A 15,246-nucleotide genomic window follows, 5' to 3' on the forward strand; every position below is an offset into this window, starting at 1 on the left:
CACGATTGTAAAATGCAACATGCTAAGAATATTTGAATACTCCCACTTCTCATGGACATTATTTTGAGCGCTCTCACTTCTCATAGACAACCTTCAAAACGGTTGTTCTATTCTTCGTATGAGTGGAAGATAAATCGCTCTATACGAGATTCATATTGAAAAGGTAAATGTGAGACTCCTTATTATTCACCTTTTCTGAGATAAGTATAGTTGAGTCATTATCCTTCCACTTTGGTGAAAACGACAATACTGATAGTTGCTCAATCTCTTCAATTCTCAAGGAATTGACTTCAGTTGATGAAACTAGCAGATCATGTAACCAGAGGCAATTCAACATTGTACCTTTGGGTACGAACATACTTCATGGGCTGGAAAACACATCTACTATAACACCCTATGTGAATTTGGAACACAACGACCTACCTTTGGGTAGAATCGATGTTTCATAAATTAACACACAATCATAATAACGAATCTTAATAACGGTCTAAAGAATCCTTAATCAACACGGTTCAGATAACTTTGGTGATAGCATGAATCTGTCAATCAAGATCTTTTATCAAAAATATATTCATATTATGGAGCATGCCCATGCACACATATTAATGCTTGTATATTCATGACAAGATATACTTTATATCGTCAAAAAAGATACAAGTTCATGCTTCCATATATATGCATAAACTAATTTTGATGATAAAATATCATGAATTTAGTCATAATTCATGCTTAATACTTAAAACCATCATGCATGATTTAACCAACATGGAACACATAAATTAATATGCATGTCATGTTTTTTATACAATAAACACTTTATAAAGCATAAAAAATAACTAAAATAAGCTCATATGGGTGAAACTCAGAGTCCTCAAGTAGTAACCGGTCTTATACGACCCCGAACCGGTCTGAAAATACTTTGAACCGGTCTGAAATATCCCTGAATCGGTCATCCAAAGGTCCAAATCGGTTCTGAACCTTATAAACCAGTACCAAATATGAACAAAAGTTTATAAAACCCTATAACTGTATGCCAAAATCCCTATATCTTCATATATTTATGAAAACAGGGTCTTAGCTTCAAAGAACCGGTGAAAAATTGGAAGAAACCGGTCAAAAACAACTTAAACTGATCTCGAAAAAAGGCCATATCGGTCCCTGGCCCTATTTAGTTTCAAACAGTGCCAGGATCTTGAACCGGTTAATATTAAATCTAGGTCAGACCCGGTATAAGCTGGATTCGGGTCTGACCCGATATAAACTCAATCTGGGTCTGTCACGGTATAAATTGAATTTGGGTCTGACTCGGTGTAAACTAGATTTGGGCCTCCTGATTAGATCCTGATCCGAATACTTGATGGGTCCGGATCATAATTCGATCCAAATAGATCTGGATCTTAACCCAGTTCAATCAAATTGAACTAGACTTGGAACCAAATGGGTCTGATTCTGATCCAACCGGGTTGGATCTGAGCTGTCCGAATGTAATGCAGACCCAAATACCTTATGGGTTCGGACCATAACCCGATCCAAAACTGAATTCAGGTCTTCTTAATTAGACCTAGACCCGAATACCTAATGGGTTTGGATCACATCCCGATCCAAAAAATATTTTGGATCTTTATCCACTTAAACCAGATCGAACCAAACCCGAATTTCTAATGGGTCCAAATTTATACCCGATCCCAAATGGATCTGGATCCTACAGATGGATCTTGCTCCAAAATGGATCAGACCCAGATACCAAATGGGTCCAGGTTCGATTCTGGGACCTATCAACAAATGGATCCAGGCAGACCCAATCCACCCAAAATCCAGGTTTGGATCGGGTATGCCACCCGATCAAAATACCCGGTCTGACCCGGGTCACCCAGACCTGGAATACTATATGGGTCTGGATCTGGTTCGGCAATCGACTGAACCCTAATAGAGCATTCGGTTTTCGAGAAAACTGAAAAACCCTTTCGATTTTCACAGAAACTGAATCACTCCCCTACCTTGTTCATGGCAACCCACGTCGCTCTGGAGCCATAACCGGCGACCCCCATCGGCTGAGGGTTATTGCTGCCGCCAGCTGTCACCGACACCAGCGGCTCGCCGACGACATCAACCTCCACCCAACTCGATGGCTGTGGAAAACAGAAAAGGGGAACGACTGGCGTAACAGAGAAGGGGTTTGTTGCACGTCTTCGACAAACTGGTGGCTCGGCAACTCCCCCCCCCCCCCCCCCCGCGGCGACGATCCAGCGACCTCAGCAAAGCCGCCGCCGACCAACAACAGTCCCTTCCGGCATATCGCCCCATGGCGATCAAAAAATAGAGAAAAGGAGGTTTGGATTCCATGCATTGCCAAACGAACGCCAGCAACCCACTGTGATCAAACTATAGGAGAAAAAGTCACCTCACGGCGGTTGTCACCGTCAACTTGCGACTTACATTGTCCCACGACGACAATCGCAGCAAACGCCAGTAGGCTCGCACGCACCCATGCGGGCCCATAACCCAATGTTGGCCTTACCTGAAACAATGCATGTGGGTGTTCGGCGTTCTCCTTGTCGGGTCGACGCCTACGATGAGCCCAAGTCTTAGGTCGACAGTGAGCAAAACCCTATACCACGTAAACACGAATGTGAAATTTGAGTAGGCTATTGCCATGAATCTCTCATCATCTTCATAGCAGTCAACCCCCTTATATAATAGGAAAAGAAGCAGTTACCTACGTAACTCCTACCCACTATCTCCCCATTATGTGGTCCACTAATGTGGCCCACTAATGATGTCCAACCGGGTCACCCAAATCGGTTGGACCCAGATCTGTTATGTCCAACAAACCAGGTGGTTTATCCTTCCAACACTCATCACAATAAAAAATGCCCAATTTTTTCAAATTGCTTAAGAATGAAAATACACTCCTTAAGCATAACATTTAGTTCTTTTTTGGATAATCCAATGGAAAAAACCCGCTCATCACCGACCACATATTGACTAGCCTCCGGTTGGTAAAGCCCTTGAGATCCTCCCTGCCCACCAGGGAGTACACCCAGCTTCAACCTTGGAACAAGGGACACCACTGGTGTGGGTTTCGAACTTGTGATGTCCCATCTGACATTCACAAGTCACCCCTACCAGATGAGCGGAGCCCTCGTGGGCTTCTTAGGCATAACCTTGTAACGAAAAAAAACTCCAAATCGAATCTAAATCTAAAATACTACTGAAGCTGAGTTCTTCCACTATCGATAGGGAGATGGAATGTCGGTACTGGGTATGAGTTTGGTGTTTTGGTTTGTGCCAGGTTTGGGTTTTGGGGTATGTGATTTGGTGTTTTGATCCGTTGTTAACTTGTACCTAGGTGGTATCCCATGTGGTAAGCGGGTCCTGTGCTAAGCTGAAGGCCCAGGTTCGAATCCCTCTGCCACATGGGGCTTAAGAGATGTCCGGTAGGGGTCTGCCTAATCCGAGCTTGCCTTTCCGAAAAAAAAATAGTGGGGCTTGAGGTTCGGTCGATGCCAGTGGGCCTGGTTGTATCTTAGCCTTAATTATGTTATCGGTATGGGTTTCCCTTTGAACAGAATGAGTTCCTGCACCATTACTGTTGGAAAGATGAAGATCGAGTTATAGAAAGAAGTGTTTATACTACATGGTCCATTGGACCTTGGACCAGCGTTGTGGTATGGCGAGTACCTTTCCCACCAGAGGCGGAGCCAAGTAGAGGCCAACCCTGACATAAAAATCCCCCCAGGAGGGTTCCCTGACCCAAAAAGCATGCCCCCGGGCCCAATCCAAAGCCCATTAGGGCCTCATGAACTCGAAGTGTGAAGAAATTTGGAGATGTGTGTTCCTTAAAATGAGGCTCGTTTATCAAATGGGTCAGATTCAAATTGAGTAGTGTGTGATTTACTCAGATCCGACTTAGAATCGGGGAAACAAATAAAGTTCAGAACTCGACCGGATCCAACCCACTTTATATATTCTATGAAAAAACCAATACACTCAACCTGTTTTTCGCAAATTCAGTGTCAGAGGGAGTTGGATTACATCGGGATTTTGTAACTTAATTTGTCACGTGTTTTGGAGTAATCCACAACAAAGATTAGGCCCATTTAATGAAAATTGGAGTCAGCATGGGATCATCCCAAACCCAGCCAGTTTGCAAGCCTACCCTACCAATCTAAACACACCTACAGATGTCAAAGGGACATATTCAGTTCCAACGTAGCCTTTATTGAATCTGACCTAATAAGATTCAAATTCACATTCATATGAAAAAGGAATAGTACTGGATCTGGATCCGGTTAGCCTAAGATAGCTAACCAGAGACATTTTCTGCATATATTTGGATTCTCATGTGAAACCTCAAATTGAATATGAATTGGATCTTTAATATGATGCTTCTTTCTTTACCAAATTTAGATTGTCACACACACACACACACGGATGAAAATGAAAACTTGCTCAATGGAAAACCCTCTCAAACCTCTCCAATGGATGCTTTATTGGATTTTTAGTATTTTTTTCAAAATTCTGACCAGATGTGATATATATGCTTTTTCTTATAGGCGTACAATTTTCATAAATTTTTTAGGCTCCAAATACCATTTTATCTATCAAAATTCATGATCCAAGTGTCAATTTATAGTAAGTCAATCATGCTGAACACATACATATGGTCAGAATTTAAAAAAAAATACTAAAGAATTTTCATTGGAGAGGTTTGGGAGGGTTTCCATTGGGAAGGTTTTCATTCCCATATATATATATATATATATATATATTGGATGACGAGGAACACTCGCCCAATCAAGGCCACTGAAAAAGGGAAAAGTCTTTCCATGTGCAATGTAGAAATATTATAGATTTTTATGAGTAAGTGAGATGAGTGAGCGATGAGTTGGCACAGATGAGGCAAGTGTAAAGTTCTGTAAAAACTACAGTGCGATAAAATCTCATTTTAATTAGGTAAGAGAAGCATGTGGTTTATGGTAATCTTTTTTTAATAATTTTAGTTATTTATTTACATAATAAGGTTAACCTATCAACATTAAGAAAACAAAAATAAATCAAGCAACCCTTTAAAAAGATATCCATTTAAATCTCTCTTGCCTTCTGTTTGTTTTCTACTCTAATCTAAGTTATCTTCTTCCTTCTATACCTTACCTTGATTAATGAAATTGCCTTTTATTTTTTCTAGCCTTGATCTAAATGGGCTAAATCTTGTTGTCTCCTCTAATTTGGGCTTTTATATCAACAACTAAAAACTAGGTTTGGGTTTGTTATTTTTTTGTGGGTGTACTCCTCGGTGGGCAAAGGAGACCTCAAGGGTTTTACTAATTGGAGAGCCGGGGGATTATTCAAAAAAAAAATGGTCATAGTCTATTTTTGGTATTAACCATCTTCATACTCTTAGTTTGCATATATTTTATCCCCAAAAGCTGAATTTAGTCTCGATTTATGTTTAGCATATTCTAAACACTCCTTGTGCTAAAGTTGAGTACGATACGATGATCTTTGCCGATTGTGGATCCATTCCGTTTTTTAGCATCTTAAAAAATGAATTTTATAGTACATTACCAATGATTATACCATTGAGAAAAAATAAACCATGTCAAATGCATTCAAAATGTCGTAAGGCTAGATCCCTAGGGACAACATCCACCCATCATGCAATATCATGATTCTAATGTATGAGGGTGAAAATATGTTCATGTTTTGACGAAAAATTAGATTTTTGGCAAATTGAGTTTATAATTTTTTTGACCTTTTGGATACTACAACCTAATTGTATCCTTTTGGATTAATTTTCCGTCATCGATTGGCTAAAAACAATTGGGTTGATAGTTGATACCATATTAGCTACAAGGTATTATCTTAAACATATTTTGATCACACAAAGAGAAATTAAAAAGAGTACATAAGTTCATCCACCAGTCAAAAAATCACTATAAGGATGAGGTTCAATAACAGCGGTGAAAGGCCCTATTGCTATTTTTGTCGCTAATATAGACTTATAATAGTGATAAAAAGTGGTTCTCGAGTTTTGGCATCTCTTGAATAATGATGGCAACAATTATAGGTTGTTGTTAAAAGATACATCCAAATAGCGGCAACTTAGCCTATAATGGTGACTTCATAGTCGCCGTTATAGGAAATAACAAGAATTAAATTATGTTATAGCCTATAACGGCAAGCATGAAGTCGCTCTTATATGCTATAACGGTGACCTCATAGTCGTTGTTATAGTCTATGACATGTTTAAAACCTATAACGACAACACATGAATGTTGCCGTTATAAGCCTTAATGCTGCAAAAATACAATTTTACATTAGTTTTATTTTTTTTTAACAAAATGTACATATGAAACAATAACAATGCAACAAAATTCAATAATAACAGTACAAATGAAATCACTCAAATAATAACAATTTAAATATTACATTTAACAAAACTCAAACAATAACAATGCAAATGAAATCACTCAAACAATAACAATTCAAACATTACATTCAATAAAATTCAAACGATAACAATGCAAATAGCATCACTCAAACAATAACAATTCAAACAATTATAATTATACAGTCAAATGAAAGTATATGATAGCTTTTAATATTCATTAACAGAAACAAAAGTTCAAGTTGCCCAATCATTGACTGAAATTTCTCTCATCATTGGCCCAATGGAATCACTTAATAGTGAATTAATCAACCAACCACCTTCATGAACTGATCTTACTTCTCTACTTCTCTGCTATAAAAAAATAAAATAACATGATAGCACCTATGATAACTATTAAGAACATAATGTTCAAAATCATAAACACTCAAGTAAATGTGAAAACATACCAAAATATTATTCACTTGCTATACATTAATAAGAATTTAAGATATACCAAGAAAACACTTGATAGAGGTTTGCCTTATAGTCGAAGTTGAACATGCCTTGAGAGAAATATGACTCATTTATCAGTCGTACAATAATGTCACAAAAAATAAATAAATAAGAGTATTAAAAAAATCAGTTTCATTCTCAAATTAGGCAACATTATTTCACACTTAATTGTTTTTTAAGAAGATAAACAGCTTAACATAATGGTAAATATAAATATAAAAGTGCATTTGATTTAGTATATTTTATTTAGCACGAACCCATTACTATATATATATATATATATATATATATATATATATAGAGAGAGAGAGAGAGAGAGAGAGAGAGAGAGAGATGAGGAGGAAATAACAACAACAACAACAACAACAACAACAACTACGCCTTCATCCCAAAACAATTGGGGTCAGCGATATGAACCAAAAAAGAAATTCATTTTGGGTCTTCCACATGAATCCTTTTCCTCCAATCATTTCTATCCAACGCCATGTCCTCGGTGAGGTTCAAAGCATTCATATCCTTTCCTATCATCTCCATCCAAGTCTTCCTAGGCCTACCCCGACCTCTTTTAACTAATATATTTTCCCATTTCTCCAACCTTCTAACTGGAGCATCATTAGGCCTTCGCCGAATATGTCCAAACCACCGTAAACGATTCTCTCGCATCTTATTTTCAATGGGTGCAACACCTACCTTCTTACGTATCTCTTCGTTCTGAATCTTATCTTTTATTGTATTTCCACACATCCATCTAAGCATCCGCATCTCAGCTACACTCATTTTTTGAATATGATGTCTCTTGGCAGCCCAACATTCCGTACCATATAGTAAAGCGGGTCTAATAGTCGTCCTATAAAACTTTCCCTTCAACCGCAATGGCATTCTACGATCGCACAGCACTCCAGTAGCACTTTTCCATTTCATCCACCCAACCTTTATCCTATGATTTACATCTCCATCAATTTCTCCATACTTTTGAATGATGGATCCCAAATATTTGAAATAATCATTCACCGGTATATCTTGCTCACCAAGCTTCACTACACTCCCATCACTACTTCGTTGCTTACTAAACCGACATTCCATATATTCAGTCTTACTCTTACTCAACTTAAAACCTCTAGCTTCCAATGTCTGTCTCCATAATTCTAACTTAGCATTAACCCCAGCTCTAGACTCATCAATCAAAACAATATCATCAGCAAACAACATACACCACGGTACATTTTCTTGAATTGATCTCGTAAGCTCATCCATCACTATCGCAAATAGGAAAGGGCTTAAAGCAGATCCTTGATGTAACCCAACCGTTATCGGAAAATTAGTTGTCACCCCTCCACAAGTGCGGACATTGGTTACTACTCCTTCATACATATCTTTAATTATACTAATGTACTTGAGAGAAACACCTTTCTTCATCATTGTCCACCAGAGAACGTCCCTAGGTACTCTATCGTATGCCTTCTCTAAATCAATAAAAACCATATGCAAATCTTTGTTCCTCTCTCTATATCTTTCAATAAGTTGTCTAAGAAGATGTATAGCTTCCATAGTTGATCTTCCAGGCATAAAACCAAATTGATTCTCCGATATCATGACAACCTTCCTCAACCTAGACTCAATCACCCTCTCCCAAAGTTTCATAGTATGACTCATGAGTTTTATACCACGCTAGTTTGTGCAATCTTGTATATCACCCTTATTCTTATATAAAGGCACCAAAGTACTCTTCCTCCACTCATTAGGCATCTTATTTGTTCGCCAAATCAAGTTAAAAAGATTTGTCAACCATTCTAAACCTTTCTCTCCCAAGCATTTCCAAGCCTCGATAGGTATACCATCTGGGCCAACTGCCCTTCTTGATTTCATTTTCTTCAAAGCCTCTGCAATTTCTTTCTTTTGAATCTTGCGCATGAAGTCACGATTTATCTCATGAAAAGGAATGGAGAAGTCTCCAAGATCTTGAGCATGACTATCATTAAATAGCTTATCAAAATAATCTTTCCATCTCTCCTTAATCTCCTCATCTTTGACTAAAACCCTTTGCGTTTCATCTTTGATACATCTAACCATACCCAAATCCTTTGATTTCCTATCTCTCATCTTTGCAAGCCTATAAATATCCTTCTCGCCTTCTTTGGTATCCAACTTGTCATAAACCTCCTTATATACCTTAGCCCTCGCGTTTCGAACAACTTTTTTAGCTTCCTTCTTTGCTATCATATACTTCTCCAAATTCTCATTATCACGACTCTTACTTAGATTTCTATAACACTCTCTTTTAACCTTAATAGCTAATTTGACATCCTCGTTCTACCATGATGTATCCTTACCTAGTGGTGCACCGCCTTTAGACTCACCCAATACCTCCTTAGCTACTTTTCTCATACCACCCGCTATCTTATTCCACATTGATTCTGAATCCTCCTCGAGACACCAATCAACTTCCTTAACTACCTGCTCTACAAACATTCCTTGTTTAGCTCCTTTCAGTGCCCACCACTTAATTCTAGGATCTATCCTATGTCTATCCCTTTTGCGGCATTGTCTAATTCTAAGATCTAAAATTAAGACTCTATGTTGTGTAGCTACACTTTCTCCTGGTATAACCTTACAATCGATGCAACAACCCCTATCTCTCTTTCTAAGTAGGAAAAAATCTATCTGACTCGTATTAACCCCACTTTTAAATGTTACTAGGTGAGACTCCCTCTTCCTAAACCAAGTGTTTGCTAAGATCATATCATAGGACAAACAAAAATCTAAAATCCTTTCTCCACTTTCATTTCTTTCTCCTATACCATAGCCTCCATGGATATTCTCAAATCCATCCCTACTAATGCCTACATGTCCATTAAGGTCACCGCCGATGAAAAGCTTTTCTCCATAAGATGTCTCTTGTACTACTCCATCTAAATCTTCCCAAAATTGATGCTTAATGGAATCATCTAAACCTACTTGAGGTGCATAAACACTAATAATATTAATAATATCCATACCTAATACTAATTTAATAAGTAAAATTCTATCACCCTTCCTACGGACCTCAACTACATTATCTATAAACTGACGACTCATAGCAATCCCTACTCCATTCCTATTCCTATTTATTCCTGTATACCAAATCTTATATCCCCAAGGTTCTATCACTTTAGCTTTCTCACCTACCCATTTGGTCTCTTGAAGACATAAAATATCAATCTTTCTCCTACACATAACATCTACTAACTCTACCAACTTACCAGTTAAAGACCCTATGTTCCAAGTGGCTAACCTAATTTTATGGTCTTGGACTAACTTCTTTACCCCCACCCGTCCAACAAAGTGAGGGAACCCTTGCCTATTTGACACCACACCCGGGCGTCGGTGTGACGCGTCGCTTCTGGGCGACGACCTAGCAACCCTTGCACATTTATCACTGCCTCCGGGCCTAGAGAGTACAGCGCGTCGCTCAGTAGGGAACGCCCCAACAAAATTCTCATATTGGTTCATTTTCATAGGATATGACAAAGTTTTTATGCTGGCTGTCACAGGCCTACCGCAACCCTCCTCCTTTATCCGGGCTTGGGACCGGCAGTGTATAACTACACAGGCGGAGTTAATAAGGTATACCAAAATTGTGGAGAGATCTAGAATAGGGGTTTGGTATGAGTGATGCCACTACATTCAATATATCCTTTCTGAACTTTTTATTTTCTTTTATCCCTCGCTTTAGTTGTCATTCGAGTCACAATTGGTTTGTCCTTTATTCTCTCTTGCTTCCGTTGTTGTTTGAGTCGTTCGAGCTCCAACTGAGAAGATAGCTCTGAAACTCAGGTTTTACCTTTGAATAAAATAACAAATGCACCCATCCCTCTCAGATGTTCAGACTGCCCTTTAAGGACCTTCACAAAGACTTATCGTTGCAACATCAATGTGCCTCTTTGTGAAGAACATGTTTCATCATCTTTAATCTTCATAGATCACAGTTTGTTCTGCATATTGATGATATATAATTGGTTATCAATAACTAATGATAATTTATAAAATAGAATGAATGAATGTGACACTACAAAGTGTGAGTTACTTACATAATTTTTTAGTGCTTCGCTGCAGACAAAAGTCTTGCGATTTGAATAGGTGTGTGTCTCTAAGTAGAACTCACTCATTGTCAATTTTTTCTCTTCCATTTCAAGAGTCTAAAAATATCAAATTTACAATATATTACATCAAAACATATTTAATACTATACTACTATATGAAAAAAATAAACTAAAAGAATAAGAAACTTACACTTGTATGAAACTTCTGGAGATACAAAAATGATCCAGTGGTATGTTTGATCGTTTGTTTCTCTCTTTTCGTCGAATTTTTCTTGAACGTGTCATATTAACTAAATGAAGATCAATTAGTAGACGAAAATCTAAAAATTATATATCCAATATTTACCGTCGAATAACTTTCAGTGAAAAAGTTGCAAAGATCTTTCCACGCTTTATCGTTGATTCCCTCATGAGGATGTCCTGCTTTAGTGCAGTTTTAAAACATCTTGTAATGCTTGTAGGACGTTTTTTGCGCTCTTTTGTATGATAGCTAAAACTGCTTATTCACGGCATCATGATGATCAACTATATTATCGTCTAAAGTAAACTCTGTCTATACAAAATTATTAAAAAATAATTAATAATAATTTTTTTACAAATGAATATGTTTATCAAAATATAATTAAACAATATACTTATAAAAATTGTCTCACGCAACATCTTCTCATCTTCTGAGACCGTTATCCACGACTGGTGAGTGAGTCTAGTCTTCTCCTTGATGATGCATGTAAGTCCCCTAGAGAACTATGAGGTGCCCTCGCCCATGACTCCACACGACCCAGGCTTGATGGTTACAACAGTCTTTTCTTGCTTAAGTTGCTTCAGATGGGCTATGCATTTGTTTTTCTCATGTTTGCATTGAGAACCTATAGTTGCTAATTTGTTTTTACTTATAAATATTAATAGCAATGACATCAATAAAATTTTAATTGTACTAAAGAAGTACTAGATTAATATTTATCTATGGCCATCATGGAAAGCTCTAGAGTTGTAGTAGACTGTGGTGTTTCGGGGGAGAGGGCTCCTCTTCCTCCAATGAAGTATCACCTAAGTGTGATCTATGTTCAATCTCATCGGGTGGTGAAGTGATCCTAAAGGAGGTGAAACACACACGTCCTCGTCGTGCAGATGATGATCTATGTTAATTTCATGCAAACAATATTAGATTGGACTATAATATAGAATTGAATCATACAAGAATATTCACTATCATATGAGAACATCATTAAATTTAATATTGTATTGGTCATAGTGCATACAATTATGAAATATAAATAGAGCAATAACACATGCACTTACATTATGACCATAGATACTTTTTGAATGCTTTAATAGGTAGATGTTCAACTGCACTTATATCAAATTCTGCACTTACATTATAACCCTAGACATGTGCATCACATCCTATCAACTCTATCAACATGAGCATATGCCACTTCTAGGAATCGATCAATTTCAAATGTATAAGGTTAAGAACTTCTGTTGTGAACGTGCATTTTACTATTGGTTCATATTCATAAATGATGACCCCACTATATTCAATACGAAAATCTTTCAATAATGGCAGAGCCAAGAATCTAAACTAAGGTGGGCACAAATGCACTCTTTTAAAAAAAAATCTCTCTATTTAGTAATTTAAAAAAGATATAAAATTAAAAATAATATAAAAAATTTCAGTCACCACACAAATAACATATAAAATTATAGTCACCAAGTCATCTCCTTCAAATTCTCAATTCTTAATTCATATACCACAAAAAACTTACTTATTATGCCTTAAATGCCACCTTAGAAACCCCTAAGAAACAATTTGTAACTAAAACATAATGTGCCTTTGAGATAATGTCATGTCTAGCTATTATTACCCATTTGCATATGCATAAACTATTAATTACATTATAAACTACACATTGAAAATATATGATCACAATAGAGAACCCGCCTACCCCGTCGTCTCCAAAATAGCATAGTTAAAGCATACATGATCACAACAGAGAACCCGACCTACCCAATCATCACCAAAAGACCATAGTTAAAGCATACAGTAGAGAACGAGACTCAGTGGTCCGTGCTTAAGGGTACTTGAAGCATACACAATTCTTATCTCTCTACTCCTACCTCTCCCAGGTTCAACTTGGCTACACAGTTTATATATATATATATATATATATATATATATATATATATATATATATGTTTCCAAATAATCTATCCTGCACTCTCAGGATCTCTTTACTCCTTTCAAATTTGGTACGTACTCAGGGTCTTTTGCCTATTTTCATTAGCATTGCATTTTTGTAATGCACTTAGGCTTTTTGCCTTATTATTTAAATACTTAGCATTAAGTATCGTATTTGCTTAACATGTATAGCAAATCACATTTAAACTCATAGGCAAACACACAACAACCCTAGATATCCACAGTTAAGTGGTATGTGCATATTTTAAAATTCAATCAATATAGGCAAATATAGCAGCCCTAGATATCGATAGCTAAGTTGTGTGTTTATGCTCATTCTTGTTGTAAATCAAAATATCATCAAACTAGACTATAAAATTTTTTCCTCTATATGGTCTCAGAACCCGATTCATGATATCATAAAAGTAGATGGTGCATATGATAATCACTCATACAAACCATCCCTACTTTTAAACGCAGTCTTCCATTCATCTCCTGGCCTAATTCTAATCTGATGATATCTGCTGCAAAGATCTAATTTTGAAAATATCTTGGCTCCTGCCAACTGATAGAGCAAGTCATCTAATCTAGGAATAGGGAACCTATACTTGACTTGATTTTATTAATGACTCGACTATCTACACACATACGTCATGTTTCATTTTTCTTGGAAACTAGCAATATTGGAATGATGCATGGACTCAAAATCTCCCTCATATAACCTTTTTGTAATAAATCCTCTACCTAGGTACACAACTCCTTGTACTCAGTGGGACTCATACGATAGTATGAAAGATGTGGATGGGATTATCTAGGATAGAGATTTATTTGATGTTAAACATCTTGTAATGGAGGTAATCCAGGTGGGAGCTCCTCTGAAAAAATATCACTAAACTGATCCATAAGAGGCTGGACACGAGGATCGATTACACGACCTTCTAGAATTGGGTCATACATAAATAGCTTATAACAAGTGGTCACTCCTGACAAGGAAGACCTCAGCTTGTGCCTATCCAACAGTATAATGGGTGGCTCAGATGAACTAGGCTTGGTAGATGAAGAAGGTGCAGGTAGGTCCTTACAAGGTGCTAATATGATCTTTCTACCCTCGAACAAGAATGAGTACATATTAGTTCGACCACTATGAGTAGCCGACCTACTGTACTGCCTTAGCCTACCTAAGATGAGATGACTAGTGTCCATTGGTAGTACATCACACCATACTTGGTCAAAGTATGTATTTCCTACAAAAAACATGACCAAAAACTGATATGTGACCTTAACATCCATGTTCTTCTATAACCATGACATCTGGTATGGCTTGTGATGCTTGTGTATCTCTAACTTGAGTTTAGACACGACCTCAATAGAGATAACATTCTCATAACACCCGAAATCAATAATAAACCTATATACTTTTCGCTTAATGGTGCATGAAGACTGAAAAATATTGATTTGCAACCAACGATCTCTTGCATTTTGCTTAGGGGCTAAGCAAAAGTGTCTGATAATCAAAGTGTCTCCTTTATCTGCATAAAGTGTCTCTCCCTCACATTCTTTCTCAACCATCTCATCATAAATAGGCTCACCCTCAAACTCTTAACTTGGTGCTTCGTGAACTTTGTCGACAAAAAGAGCCTTGGACCGACATTTAGATGCTTTGTGTCCCATTCTATAATACTTTGTGGTGTTTCTTGATCCTACAGGTCGTGATTGAGAGGTGGGGTGGGTTGGGGGTCTGCTCTGACTAGGTCCATGTGTAAGCCGACTAGAAGAGGCTGGCTCGTTAGGCTAAAATGGTGGTGCACGTGTAGGAGATTTGGCTGTGGGGGCATCCTACTAGTGGCCCTATGCTGGAGGGACTTGTCTTAATGTTTGGCATGTTAGTGTGTCTCATAGACTGTCCAACAATGAACAAAATTAAGTATATCTTGAATTTGAAAGTTGAGACCTCCTATGTACTACGAAACGAGTTGTTCCTCATCCTTCATGAGGTTATTACAAGTCGCGTGTTTATGAAACTCGTTAGTGCATTGGTTCATGCTTTATGTATGGTACAACTTTCGATGGTAGTTATAGGGCAAAAATTGGGTGTGGAGCTT

This window comes from Nuphar pumila, chromosome 17 (assembly GCF_984573655.1).
Source record: "Nuphar pumila chromosome 17, dmNupPumi1.hap1.1, whole genome shotgun sequence".
In the NCBI taxonomy this organism is placed as follows: Eukaryota; Viridiplantae; Streptophyta; class Magnoliopsida; order Nymphaeales; family Nymphaeaceae; genus Nuphar; species Nuphar pumila.